At 48.0% G+C, this 14,918-nt stretch overlaps 1 pseudogene; it reads right to left on the bottom strand.

The window, feature by feature from the left end:
* Positions 1-12,985: 12,985 nt before the first annotated feature.
* On the bottom strand, positions 12,986-14,699 carry LOC147679460 (uncharacterized; annotated as a pseudogene).
* Between the last annotated feature and the right edge of the window lie 219 nt (positions 14,700-14,918).

Below are 14,918 nucleotides of genomic sequence, written 5' to 3'. Positions count from 1 at the left end.
CAAATATCAGAAGTACCAAACCAGGAAGTAAAGTAGCACCAGCTACAGTAGAAAAAACCTCCACACTCGTGACTATCCTAGTCATTATGTGTTAGTCCAAACTGCAGCCAATCAGGCGACAGCACCCACCAGAATGTTCTCCCCAGAGGCTCAGGCTCTCAGATTTTCTCGCACAGGAGTGAAACTCCATAATGCCTGAGTGAGTCTCTGGGGGGAGGCGGGTGGGTTGCATGTGAATCTATGAAAGACACCAATACCGGAGAACCACCTGTTTACAGGTAAGTAACTATTGTTCTTCTCCAGTATTAGGGGTGTCTTTCATAGATTCACATGCCTGAATCAGAATAGTAAGCAGTACTCCTAGCATAACACTCGTAGACGTCAGAGTATCAATATATATATATATACAGTATACATGTATAACAATAATCATCAACATCTGAAATAACGTCTAAAGAGCATAGAGGAGGAGGTGGAAACAGAGGCTCACCTTATTTGAAAAGATTGCGCAGCACTGCTCTTCCAACCGAAGCATCTGCGTCGTCTGCTGAATCTAGACAGTAGTGTCTAGTAAAGGTGTGCCTGCTAGACCACGTAGCAGCTCTGCAGATCTGTCGAAGAGGCACACCAGCAAAAAGGGCAGTGGAAGTGCTAACCGCCCTTGTAGAATGTGCTCTTGGCAAGGCCTGTAAGGGTCTACCGGCCTGCTGATGACAAAGTCCAATTGTAGAGGAGACCCATCTAGCAATGGTCTGTTTTGAAACTGCACAGCCCTGGCGCTGCCGCCCATAAGCCACGAACAGCTGGTCTGTCTTGCGGATGGCAGAGGTTCTTGATAGGTAAAACTTGAGGCATCTCCTAATATCCAACGAATGCAGTGCTCGTTCAGCCGGAGACTGTGGGGTTGGAAAGAATGTCTTGAGGACAACCGGCTCATTCAGATGAAAATTCAAAGGCACTTTTGGCATGTACGTTTGTAATGGCTGCCCTTTTCTGGCTCTTTTAAAGGGAGAATGATGGAGAGTGACTCCAGCCTATCACCCCCATAGCATAGGGATTAGGACTATAGACAGGACCCCTGCCTTCCATATATTAGAGCATTTTCGTGTCACTTTCCCTAATGTAGGGCTTATGAATTTAAGTTAGGGGATAGATACATAAGTACTAATCATGATTTGCCCATTTGCTAATGTGTTAGGATATTTTCCATGGAGTTACGCATATTGCGGGCCCTGTAGGCCTTAAACGAGACAGACTCCATTTTGCTTTCTGCCTGGTAGCTCGAGAAGGCCTTCTAGGTCAAGTGTAGTGTTTTAGTTTCAAGCTGTTGTTCGCTTGGAGAGAACCGGCTCAGGCTGGCCCTTATCGAAGGAATGTATTTTTCTCCACTCCGAAGACACAACTTCAGGCCGGCCGGCTGGGAACGTGTCCTTGGTACGGGGAGGTACAAGAATTTGGTGGGCGGCAGGTTACTGGCCGTAGCTTTCCATGAAGGAACGGGCTTTGATATTAGGGAAGGTGTTAGTCAGTTTGTCAGTTAGTCCGTAGGCGGCATCTAGCCGTTAGCATCTCTGCCATTAATTATTTCATGGCGGACAGTCGCCATCTTTGAAGTCCGAGAAAGATTTAAGAACGAAACTCTCTGAGAAAGACTGAAGGAGAATTAGCGCGGAGCGCACTGATGCAGAGAGAGAGAGAGACGGTAGCTAATAACCAGCAAGGTTCCGGTGCCCTGGAGGGAAGCAGACGAGGTTGAGCCTAGCGGTGCAGACGTGTACTTGTGACGGCTGGGGTGTGACTGCAAGGCGAGCCAGGACACAGAGACGAGAAGGGAACCTAGATGACTGCCGAGTCCAGACTTCATATTAACCAGGTGACCTCCGTCCTTTTCCCAATTAGCACGCGTTCTAATCTTTACCTTTTCTTTGCAGAAATTATGTTGCATAGTAATGTGATTGGTGTCTATTGTCAATAAATATCCTAATTCTTATAGAATTACAGTGTGCCTCGTGTTCCTGTTCAATCTCGGTAAATGCATCTTCTAGTTGAGAGTTGTTTATGTGAACGGATGTGAAATCCCGATCAGGTAAATGGTGATCGAACAAAGAGGGAGTGAGTGGACCTTTGATGCCAAGAATAGGAGGTACATCATATAATTTGGGAACCGTATTAAAAGTCATTATTATAGTTTTATCCCGAGTAGATAACTGAGACATTGTCCTGATGACTGTTCATAGGAATGTGGTCGTCGTTGATATGCGGCGTTAGTGAGAACGTTGGGTAGGAGACCAGCTTGTATACCCACAAGATTGTGGCTTGAATAAGTGAGAGCGTGAGGGGGGAGACTGGCGTGGAGGTTTGCCGGATTGCGAACCGTTTGGAAAAGGGAGCATTGGGTTCTGCAGGCCCATGTGTAGACGCACTGGATTGTGTGTCAGATCTGCCCTAGGGTAGACCGGTCTGGGTCGGGGTGGCCGCGAGACCAACTGATGTGAATAAGATATTGTAGAAAATCTATACATGTATATTGTTATTCCCCATCCTTAGGTGCGACCTGTATATATATCTGTATATCTATCCATTGTGAATACGTTCTAAGGAGGGAAGGTGAGTACGTTTTGGCTGGGTCATAGGGGCCCCTGGGGGCTGATCCCATCTAAGCGGAAAATCCAGCCATTACAACGTTGGATTAGTACGTAGTACTACCGAGTCAGTGGTAAATTGGATGAAAGGCGATCTAGATGTGAATGCCTGAATATCGCTAACTCTTCTAGCAGATGTTAAAGCCAGTAACAATGACACTTTCCATGTTAAAAATTTCAGGTCCACCTTATGGATCGGCTCGAAAGGGTGACGCATGAGCTGAGTTAGTACGACATTCAGATGCCATGTAGGAGGAGGTTTCCGCACAGGCGGAAACATACGAAACAATCCTTTGAAAAATTGCTGTATAATCCGCACGGAAAACAAAGAATTTGATCCATCCTGATGAAATCTGGAAATGGCAGCCAGGAAGACCTTAAGAGTAGAATGCGCCAAACCCAATCTGGCCAAGTGCAAAAAGAAGGGTAGAATTTGCTCTGGCTTGGCATGAATGGGATGAAGACCATTAGACTGGCACCATGCACAGAAACGCCTCCACTTAAGTTTGTAGGTCTTGATCATAGATGGAGCTCTGGCCTTCGCCAGCACCTCCTGGCAATCCTGCGGAATGTTTAAGTGTGCAAATTCTATGTGCTGAGGAGCCAAGCCGACAATTTCAGCGAGTTCGGGTCCGGGTGGTACACCCTGCCCTTGTGGGTAGAGAGAAGATTCGGAATGCGAGGAAGTTGGATAGGGTTGCATTCCGAGAGAAGGAGCAGCTCGGTGAACCAGTATTGCCGGGGCCATCGTGGAGCAATCAGTATCAACCTGTGGAAAATGAGCCCATATTACTATCGATGCCCGGGCTGCTGGCGCAAGTCGCCTCTTAGTTCCCATTCTGATTAGTTATCAAATAAAGAGACGGGCGCTGGGAGCAGGAATCACAAGAACAGGATTTATTACTCATGAGGAGAGCCAGTCATTTCGGACACGAAACACAGTGTCTTTCGGGAGGTGCTCTAACAAGTTTCTCTGAGACATCGCCTTTTATACCTTACAAAACATTCCTTATTACAATAACGACATTGTGAAACAAGGAAAAGACATCCCCGCAATCCTCGTGTCAATCCCACCCCACATATACCCACAATAGAGGCCCTTGACCTGCTGATAAGAGGAGGGGGTAATCACGCAGCTGAGTGTTCCGCCGATTCTTAGGATATGTGCGCCTGATCGCACCCCAGGGGGTGGGGAGGCCAGGGTCAATAGTGGGTCCTTTGAAGAGGAGTGACTCCATACAATAAGGGGCAGTAAACAGTATCTCCCAGCTAGGGCGATGGCCTCGGACCTGTGTGGACAGTCAATCATGGAGGGAGGATTTACCAACAGAGGGGTCATTCATGAAAGGAAAGGAGGTGTTGGTCAGGCGCGGCCGTGACTCCCAAGGACAGAGTTGCACAGAGAGAGAGATCTTATGACCCGTGTATGAGAGAGCGGGGGCAGTCAGGTACAGCTGGGGAGGGTTATGTCAGCTGAGGCGAAGGATGCTTCTTCAAGAGGAAATGGGGGGTTTTGCGTGAGTCAAGCAGGAGGGTTGCTTTTCAGAGCAGGGTCGCGCAGAGGGAGAGGGTTTCATGGTCTATGCATGTGAGAGGGGGGTTCAAATACGCGCAGGAGGGAAGCCGGGGATTCCAATGAGCGGGCAAAAGGCCATGGTGCCTAAAATGGCTATCAGGTACATGTGGGCACGGGCTTTTACTGGCGGAGTGGTGCGGTTAACGTACAGGGAAGGGAATGGTAAAAGACAAATGAACGCCGCTTATGTACATCAATTTCGTGATTTTCCACAGTCGCCGCTTTTTACATAACAAAGTTCATTTCCTAATTGATGGGTGTACATATAAGCAGGTGTGGTTGAAGAATTAGCATTTGTCAATACTAACATATGGCATATAATCATGAGCAGTCGATGCGATTGGCAGAATGCAGCACATAGGAAATTGCATTTGCAAACGTACTACACAGCATAAATGCTTCTGACTTTCTCCGACCAATGAACATTTTGACCAAGTAGTTGAGGGAGGAATTCAGTCCAACAAGATCTCTTCGTCACAGTGTCTTTTTAGCAGTGAGCCATCACTGGTAGGCTCTAGTCCGTGTCCTTTCGTTGGCGCTGTTGAGCACCGGCGGTGGAGCTATAGGTCCAGCTCGGATTTAACCTTTCGCGTTGCAAGGTGCGGTCTGTCCTCTGCTGTTAGACCACAGTCCTGTTCCCTAACCAATCATTTTAGTGGCGCCTTATGCTCGGCACCTATATTTCCGTGGCGTAACCCCATTTCCACCTAAATGCTGTTCTTCCTTTCGGCAAAAAGTCACGTGAAAAAGAGGGTATGGTTCAATAGTCGATGGGAGAGAGAAGGCGGAGTGAGGTCAGATTTCCTGGGACACACCAAAGGGACCAAGGGAGCAAAAGGATAACAAGCAAGCAGGCCCATCAATCGGGCTTGAAAAGGGGGACGGAGGCTTCAGGCAGACGTGGGTAGGCGGACAGAGAGCTTCAGGACAGCCTTTCATCCTTTCGTTTACCGCATTGGAGAGTGCTGCCTCGTCCCGTATTTCTGTTGTGCTGCGGCTCCACCTTTGGTCGAGGTCGCATGTGTCCCATGATCTGCAGCCAGGCTGTGTGTCACGTCCGACCCTTCTCCTCCGATGGTCGTATATCTTTGAATGGGTAAAAACAAGTTTTAGAGAACTGGCAGGAGAAGACATTTTTACATTTGAATTCCACTCGCAATCCTAGTACCTGGGGGTTATGCTCATTGGTCATAGTCAGAAGTCTATTACCATGAAGTAAGTATGTGGGTATTTCTACTGTGTTCGCACCAAGTCTAATCGGCGTTCATTCATGACACATATGGACAGAGGTCAGACTCCTGTCACTTGCGTATTTCATCAAAAACTCCAAAATTGGCATCATTCAGGGGAGACTCGTCCTTCTAACCCGAGCCTTAACAGTCTTACATTTCCCTTTAGAGCTGGCTAACTCTTTCAAACAGAGCGGGGGTGCAATTATCGAAAGACAGGGTTGAACAGGTTTTTCTCGAGGGGCGGCAGTTACTCATGGTCATCAGTTTATACGTCGGGGTCAGCAGCTGGGATCAATCAGGTGGGGCGGGGACGTTACGGGCATTCGCGCTTGAGTGCAAAAGGGGTGGGGCAATCTGGGCATTGGGGGTCAATCTGGACATTGGCGCTTGTCTCTAACGAACTGAAAAAAATAGGGTGCCATTGACATATAGTTCCCCTATAAAAGGCCAGATTAGGGGACCTTAGTCGTCTTACCTGTCCTTTCTTCCTTAGCCAATTAGAGTTCATTCATTTTGCAGAAAGGAGAGGCAGTAATATGACAAGTTACAATCTTTTTAGTTTTTGTCAATTTCGCTGAACACCTTCGTGTTCGATAAGTATCCAATCAGACTGGTGCCAGCGGGGCACAATTTTACCACTAGAAGGAAGATGGAACAGGGGGACTCTCGTAGAGAGCGAGAGTCGTCCGCAACCTAAACGAGCCATTCTGTACACGTATGACATGTAGAGAGAGAGAGGGAGAGAGAGAGAGATAGATAGAGAGACGTGTACGGAAATAGGTCATTTAGCGCGCTCACAACACAGAACAGCAGGGGTTAGGTAGCAAGGAGACGCGAACAGAGGGGAGACATAAACCCATACAGTACATACACACAAAACTCAGACGAAGGAAGACAGTACATGTATTACATACAAAGAGATTCGTGACAAAACATAGAACAGTTATTGGCCAAAAAAGATCTCTTTTTGCATGCTGCGCATCTTTAATATCCTATTTATCTACGGGCTGAGCTCTTTTTACCTTTTCCTCCTTTTTCCTCTCGCTTGCTATTTTTGCGAGCGTTCTCAATTGCTAATACTTACACCTCGGTCAGCCGGTCAGAAATTAACCTGGTCGGGCTATTGCCCATGGTTGGATCTTAAACCACTTTAGAGTTTCTTCTTTTGGTGAGAAGTTCTTCAGGCGGAGGCAACGGAGGGTATTGATCGGGAGAACAGTCGGACAGCTTAGTTATATCTGTAAGAGTGTGAGAAGGAGGTGGTACATTTTGAACATCAACAACATTCCTACTTTCCCAGACGGGTGGTGCCTAGGTAACCCTTTCCCCGGAACTTTTCCTTGTCCTTTCCCTATCTAGTTAAACGTCTAGTTGCACTATCTGGTGTGCTGGTTCGAGTCAAATTCCGTCATACAGTACTAACCCATCAAGTTTCTATGTCAGTCCATCCTCCCAGTCGCTACGTTCTAAGGAGGAACAGTCATGTCTAAGTCTACGTCTTTAAAACTCGTTAACATAAGTACTATGCTCAGATCCCCTTTTTCTCCTTTTGTCGGTCGTTCGATCATTGCTCTTCCATACTTCAACCGATGTTCCGACGTGACCTGCAGAAGGGAGGAGAAAGAAGGGGGTGGGGGCAGCATTCAAAACACATCAACGCGCAAAACCTGAAGAAAATATTTTTACCTACCACATACTCGACCTATCTCCACGGGGTCCATTCTCTACCATCTCGGCGTTTTAAGCCCAGAGGGACCAGTAGTGTTAGATAGATAATCATCGATGGTCTGCGTGTCTACATGAATCACTTGATCGTGGCCTTTAAGGTCATGTACAAGGGTGGTGGTCAGGTGGCATTTCTGTGGTATCGCTTAAGGGCGTCTAAAACACTTTTCCGGCTGCCTGTGACACATAATGTAGCCGCTAAGTATCAGGCCCTTTTAACCTTCAGCTTTAATCAGGCTTATTTTTTGCTCATATTGGAGACAGTAGTAACACATTCAAAACTCATTAAGGCAACCACTACACTTATGCTTTCCTCTTCAAAATACCTTTAATTAGAAATGTTGGCGCACAAATACGGGCCTACAACCCAGTGGGCCGGCTACGGAGAATGAAGTCGGTGGCCATTCATTTCGTAAAGTGCAGCAGTGCAATAAAAATCGTATCGAACTTTCTCAAGGGGCGAGTATAATGCTTGCCAAGAATTCAAGCTTTCAATAATATCATCTCATTGCCCAACTGTTTACTCAAGACCTAACGTTTATCAATTCATTGTCCAAATGTTCAATCAGTGCTTATTTTATACCAATTCATTGCTTTCAAACATAATTAGTACCCACCCTAAATCAGTTCATTGTCCCAACACATAATCAATATCCATCTTATATCGCTTTCTTTTCCAAGCACATACTCAATATCCATCTTATCTACTTTCATTGTCCAAAAACTGCATACATATCTTGGAGCATCAAGGCTGAGCAATCAGAGTGCAACAAGGAGTTTGAAAGTCTCATTTTGTATCGGCGCCATTTTGGGGCGAGGTCAGGCATGTCCCAGTAGAGTCGGAATGCTTCCACTGACTCGTGGTTGGACCAGAACCTGTTTTGGTAGTTCAAAAAGTTTTTCGCAATGGGGTAACAGACTAGCAATATGAACCATCAGTCAAAAGTGGGGAGGGCGGCAACAATCTTTCCTACCGGGTCATTCTGGTGTTCCACCGGAACTGAACAAATCTGCATATTTGCCGGATTTTAGTCATTTCCACACTGAGGCTGGCGCCAGCAGGAGTGCGCCGGCGTCTCGTGGCCCCATCGGAGGACGGGGGCGGGGGGCGCCTCGTGGAGAGGTCGGCCCCCCCGGCTCTTTTAGAATCTTCAAGGTTGAGGAGCACGGGCGTGTGCCCGTCCCGGGCAAGAAACAACTTTTTGATATGGACCCTCTTCAAGCAGGAGCGTTGGGGTGTCGCTGGAAGCCTCCACCTGGAGGGAGGTGGGGGAGGCTCGTTCGCGCCGCCTCCCCCTTCCAGCGACCCCACGCCGTTCTTCGGCTCCAGCGCTTTGGTATGGCCGTGCCAGGCGATGAAGATGGGGGGGGGGGGTCGGTGGCTGAGGCAAGACATCCTCCCCCGTGGCCCGCAGGGCAGCAGAAGAGGGGAAAAGGAGAGACCATTACGATTTTCGGGCCGTCCGCCCTACAGCCTCCCCTTCCGATGGCGGCCAGCCAGGCCCTGCTCTGCACGCGCTGAGGCCTCGCCTTCCGGATGGGCGTAACCGCGGACTTGTTGCACTTCGGGAGTTTCCGGAATGGGGGTAGGTGTTTATTGATTTGTATCTATTTCATGTTACCGTTATTTGGGCGTGGTGGGCAATGAGGCAGACATGTTTGGGGCAGGAATAGGCAACGGAGCCTAGCTACCTCGTGGCTGTCTTGCTGTCAAGTTTTCGCCATTTTATATGTCTTATTTACGAACTATTCCTAATGTTTCTTATTTTTAGTGAAGTCGAAAGCTCATCAGGGGGTTACTGACTTAGCCCGATTTCTTTTATTTTTCCTTCTTTTCCTTAGCGTGTTTCAAACTAAAGTTTCTGTTAACAGGGTACGGTGATCACTTCATATTTTTATATGTCCTTTTCATTAGGGGTACTCCTGGACGGACCAGATGAGTTACCTCCAATAAATGGTCCGGGTGGAACTAGATTATCAATCAGTGGGGAACACATGTCCCTTCATTAGGGTATCATCCTGGGCGGACCAAATGATGTACCTCCAATTACTAGGGTAGCCTCCTGGACGGACCAGATGGCCTACCTCCAATAAATGGTCAATGAGTGGGGAGCATATGTCCCTCCATTAGGGCAGCCTCCTGGACGGACCAGGTGAGCTACCCCCAATAAATAGTCAATCAGTGGGGAGTGGGTAGGCCTGACGAATCATAAAGGGGCATAACCTACCCTTTACTACTTGCAAAGACTAGACAGAATATTTCTATTCCACGTTATTTGCAAACAGAAAATACCTCAAACGAACAATTCCTTGGACAACAATGTCCAGTCAATCAATCAATCAGTGGGGAGAAAAACAGGCATGACGGATTACAACGGGGACAAACGTCTGCATTACCTGCCCTTCGCTATCTGCAAAGGGAGACAGAATATTCCTATTCGTCTCTGTTTGTGGACAGGGAAGATCTCAAAGAGCAACAATCGATTATTAATCGATATCAAACAATCAGTGGGGAGAAAGGTAGGCATGACGGATTACAACGGGGACAAAAGTCTGCATTACCTACCCTTCTCTATCTGCAAAGAGAGACGAACGTTCCTATTCGCCGCTGTTTGCAAACAGAGAATGTCTCGTTCTCAAGAAGAGAACCAATATTTCAAGTAGCAACCAAAGCTAAATGAACCAATAAACAAACAATATCAGTATTTAAATACCGATTCCAATACAATCAATCAAACAATCAGATGGATAAAACCATCCTACCAATCAGGCGTAAAAACGCCCTACTTAATCTTACCCGGACCGGACCATGCGGACAGTTCTTCGTCTTCCTCCTCCAGCGCCCGATCGTTCTCTTACTCTATGCAGCATTCCTGTGGGATTCCAGTCAGGACAATAGGTCGCTTGAGAGAGGTCCGTTCAGAATCGGGGAAGTTCTTTCAATCGGCAGCCGGACGAGGGCCCTCTCAAGGCAGGTATACTCCAATCATTTAGATGTTCACCTCATCGTCTGGATCTCTCTTACTGGACCTTATGTCACTGATGGACCCCGCGTTGGGACGCCAATTGTGGAAAATGAGCCCATATTACTATCGATGCCCGGGCTGCTGGCGCAAGTCGCCTCTTAGTTCCCATTCTGATTAGTTATCAAATAAAGAGACGGGCGCTGGAAGCAGGAATCACAAGAACAGGATTTATTACTCATGAGGAGAGCCAGTCATTTCGGACACGAAACACAGTGTCTTTCGGGAGGTGCTCTAACAAGTTTCTCTGAGACATCGCCTTTTATACCTTACAAAACATTCCTTATTACAATAACGACATTGTGAAACAAGGAAAAGACATCCCCGTAATCCTCGTGTCAATCCCACCCCACATATACCCACAATAGAGGCCCTTGACCTGCTGATAAGAGGAGGGGGTAATCACGCAGCTGAGTGTTCCGCCGATTCTTAGGATATGTGCGCCTGATCGCACCCCAGGGGGTGGGGAGGCCAGGGTCATAGTGGGTCCTTTGAAGAGGAGTGACTCCATACAATAAGGGGCAGTAAACAGTATCTCCCAGCTAGGGCGATGGCCTCGGACCTGTGTGGACAGTCAATCATGGAGGGAGGATTTACCAACAGAGGGGTCATTCATGAAAGGAAAGGAGGTGTTGGTCAGGCGCGGCCGTGACTCCCAAGGACAGAGTTGCACAGAGAGAGAGATCTTATGACCCGTGTATGAGAGAGCGGGGGCAGTCAGGTACAGCTGGGGAGGGTTATGTCAGCTGAGGCGAAGGATGCTTCTTCAAGAGGAAATGGGGGGTTTTGCGTGGGTCAAGCAGGAGGGTTGCTTTTCAGAGCAGGGTCGCGCAGAGGGAGAGGGTTTCATGGTCTATGCATGTGAGAGGGGGGTTCAAATACGCGCAGGAGGGAAGCCGGGGATTCCAATGAGCGGGCAAAAGGCCATGGTGCCTAAAATGGCTATCAGGTACATGTGGGCACGGGCTTTTACTGGCGGAGTGGTGCGGTTAACGTACAGGGAAGGGAATGGGAAAAGACAAATGAACGCCGCTTATGTACATCAATTTCGTGATTTTCCACAAACCAGCATGGTTGCTTCTTCATCTTCTTGGTGACTTTCGGGATCAGTGGTATCGGTGGAAAAGCGTAAGCGAATATTTGATACCAACTCATCGAAAGGGCATCCCCGCACGAGTCCTTGTGGGGAACCCAGCTTGCAAAGTATGGGCATTTCCGGTTCTGATGCGTCGCAAACAAGTCCAGATCCGGATGCCCCCATGTCTGAAAGATGCGGTCTAGAGATGGTTGATGTAGTTCCCACTCGTGAGTGCAACCTGTGGATCTGCTGAGAGAGTCCGCTAACACATTCGCGATTCCCGGGACATGGACAGCTGACAGATGGATATTGTGAGTCAGGGCCCAACTCCAAATCTCTTGTGCCTGGTGCGACAGCCGGGCTGATCTTGTGCCTCCCTGCTTGTTTAGGTAATGCATGCAGGTGGTGTTGTCTGTCCGAACCAAGACTGTGGCACCTTCTAGGGTCGCCTGAAAGGACTTCAGGGCTAGAAAGATGGCGTGCAATTCTAGCCTGTTTATGTGCCATTTCATTTGGATTTTGTCCCATTTCCCGCTGACCGTCATGCCTTGGAGGTGTGCACCCCAGCCTGTCATTGAAGCGTCTGTCGTCACTATGAACCTGGGCACTTCCGTGAGGAAAGAGCATCCCACTTGTATGTTGCAACCTTGACTCCACCATTGGATCGCTTCTCGCATTCGTGGTGTTATTTTTATGATGTCCTCGAAGGACCCTGACACCTGTATCCACTGGCGACTGAGCTCCTCTTGCAAGGGCCTCATCCGAAGACGACAGTTGGGGGTGAGAAGAATACAGGAAGAAATCATCCCTATGAAGGACTTGAACATGCGTACTGAAACGCACCTTTTTAACAACAGTGCAGCAGCCAGCCGCTGTATCTTTTCCTGTCTCTCCTTTGAGATAAATACTTGGGCGAGCTTGGTGTCCAGTGTCGCTCCCAAGAAAGTCTTTCTCCTTGCTGGCGTTAGGTGCGATTTCTCGAAGTTCACTGAGAAACCCAGGCTTTGCATCAGTGACAGAGTTTTTTGAATGTGAGTTTTTACCATGTTGAAAGAACTGGCCTTGATAAGGCAATCGTCTAGATATGGATATATCTGTATTGACTGCAACCGAAGGTGGGCTGCCACCGGGGCCAGTATCTTTGTGAACACTCTGGGGCTGAGCGCAGTCCAAAGGGAAGAACTTTGAACTGGAAGTCCCTGCCAGCCACTCTGAACCTTAGAAACTTCCGGTGCCTGGGAAAAATTGGAACATGGAAGTATGCATCCTGAAGGTCGAGTGTTGCCATATACTCTCCCGCCGAAAGAAAATGGAGAATTTCTTGAAGTGTCAGCATCCTGAATGACAGTTTTTTGAGGAATTTGTTGAGGGCACGCAGGTCGAGGATGGGTCGCCATTCCCCCGACTTCTTGCGAATAAGGAAAAATCTTGAGTAGAAGCCTTTTCCTTTCTGATGATGAGGTACCCTTTCTATTGCTCCTTTTCGAATCATAGTGTTGATCTGGGCAAACAGCTCCTTGAGATGTGCTGGAGGTGGTCCTCTTGGGGGGGAGTTTGGAGGAGTTTTTACGAATTCCAAAATGTGACCTCTGGCTACCACATCCAGAACCCATTTGTCTGTGGTAATCTTGGACCAATTTAAGTAATTTTGGGATATTTTTCCTCCAATTTGGTTCGGGTTGGGACAAAGTGGCGGCAGGATGCGTTTCTCACTTTTTATTGTCTCTTCCGCGATAGTTGGATTTTCCTCGAGACTGTGAAAAATTTCCTTTTCTCTGTCCGTAAGTCTGTTGACGATATGGCTGGTATCTTTGGTTTCCCTGGGCTGAAGTATAGGAGCGCTGTTGGTTATAGCCTCCTCTATTAGAGAAATTCCCTCTTCCTCTTGCTCCACGAAAGGAAGACTTCCTGTATTGTAAAGTGCCCAGCGAACGTGCTGTCTCAGTATCCTTCTTGATTGTTTCCAGAGCATCGTCTACATGCTTTCCAAATAAATACTCTCCATCATAAGCCATATCTATAATCCTTGTTTGGATCTCCTGTCGAAAGGATTTTGCCTTCAACCATCCTTGCCTCCTGAGAACAGCTGCACCCGCTAGCTGATGAAAACCTGTGGCAGCAACGTCCACTGCAGCATCAATCATCTCAGATGAGACGCACTCTCCTTCCTGAAGGATCTTCTTTGCTTCAGCCCGATCTGGCTCGGGAAGTTTGTCCACATACGGCAAGATGTCCGACCACATCTGCCTATCGTATCTCCCTAATATGGCTAGAGAGTTAGCGGCTCTAATAGTTGTAGCTGCAATTGTAGAAACTTTTTTCCCGATTGAATCTAGACGTCTCCCGTCTTTATCTGGCGGAACAGAGACCTGAGATGTTGGGTTAGTAGATCTCTTTTGCGCTGCCTGCGCTACCACAGAGTCTGCTTTCGCTTGTCCAATGAGGCACGCTGGAGATGAATTTGGCGCCCTATATTTTTTATCCACTCTCGGGAGCACTGCTGGCAAAGAATTTGGTTTGGACATGATCTTCAGTCCTTCCTTCCATATGAAATCTAGGATTGGAATGGTCCAACTCTGTTTCTGTGGCGAAGACTTGAAGTCATACAAGAAGCAGTCTTCTTGTTTTGACTCCATAGTTATCAGGAACCTCCTTGTTGCTCTATCCATGATCTTGTGGAATGAGGCAATGTCCACAGGAGGTGACTCTGATGTTGTAGACTCTGCCGGAGAGGGTGTGTTTGCATTGTAATCCTCATACTCCGACGATTCTGACCTATTGTCTAATTCTCCTTCTTCCTGCTCCTCATTATCTGAGTACTCTTCATCCTCTGTTTGAGGAGCTATGACTTGTGACGCAGACAATGCTGGATGTCCTTCCTCCAACGTCACAGAAACAACTGGCGGGGGCAGCTTTGAAAGCGGCGTCGCTGTTTTAGGTCTTGGCGTAGATACATGAGTCACCTGACTCTGAAGGTGGAAAACGCCTATAGTAGTCGCTGAGCGTGTATTGTAGATTGCAAAACAATTCCTCAGGCATTTGCATGCCGGGAGCAGGCCTGTCCTCATGTGATAAGGGCTCAGTTTCTTGCATATCTTCCTCCGTATCACCGTCTTGAATCTTAATTTGGAGGTCAGACGGACTTCTGGCCAATCCAAAGTTCTCATCCTCATAGGATCCTTCCTCATCAGAATCCAAAAGCCTCTCTGGCACTACCAGCGTAGAAGGAATCGCCTCATTAGTAGCCAGTTTCTTTAACAGCGTAGCTGTAGTTGCAGGTGAGGGCAACGGTATCCCAGATGGCTGTGCTGACCAGACTTGTAAGGCAGTGCAGCTTGACAGTGGTGGCGTCGATGGGATCACCTCCGTCGCCGACGAACCTGCTTTTTGCTGCTGAATTCTTTGCTTCGTCGACTGTACCATCGTCGACGATTGATCTATCTTCGTCGACAACGTCTTTTTAGATGATATCTTCGTCGACGAGGTCGTCGACGATAACTTCGTCGACGGGGACGTCGTCAAGGTCGTCGACGGTAGCTTCGTCGACGTGGATTTTATCGTCGACGAGGATTTCATCGTCGACGGCAACGTCGTCGGCGAGAGCTTCGTCGACGAGAGCATCGTCGACGGCACAATTTTCAT

The sequence above is a fragment of the Lissotriton vulgaris genome, chromosome 11, assembly GCF_964263255.1.
Source record: "Lissotriton vulgaris chromosome 11, aLisVul1.2, whole genome shotgun sequence".
Taxonomy (NCBI): Eukaryota; Metazoa; Chordata; class Amphibia; order Caudata; family Salamandridae; genus Lissotriton; species Lissotriton vulgaris.
The sequence above is the reverse complement of the archived record's forward strand: the minus strand, read 5'-3'. Positions and strand labels throughout refer to the sequence as shown.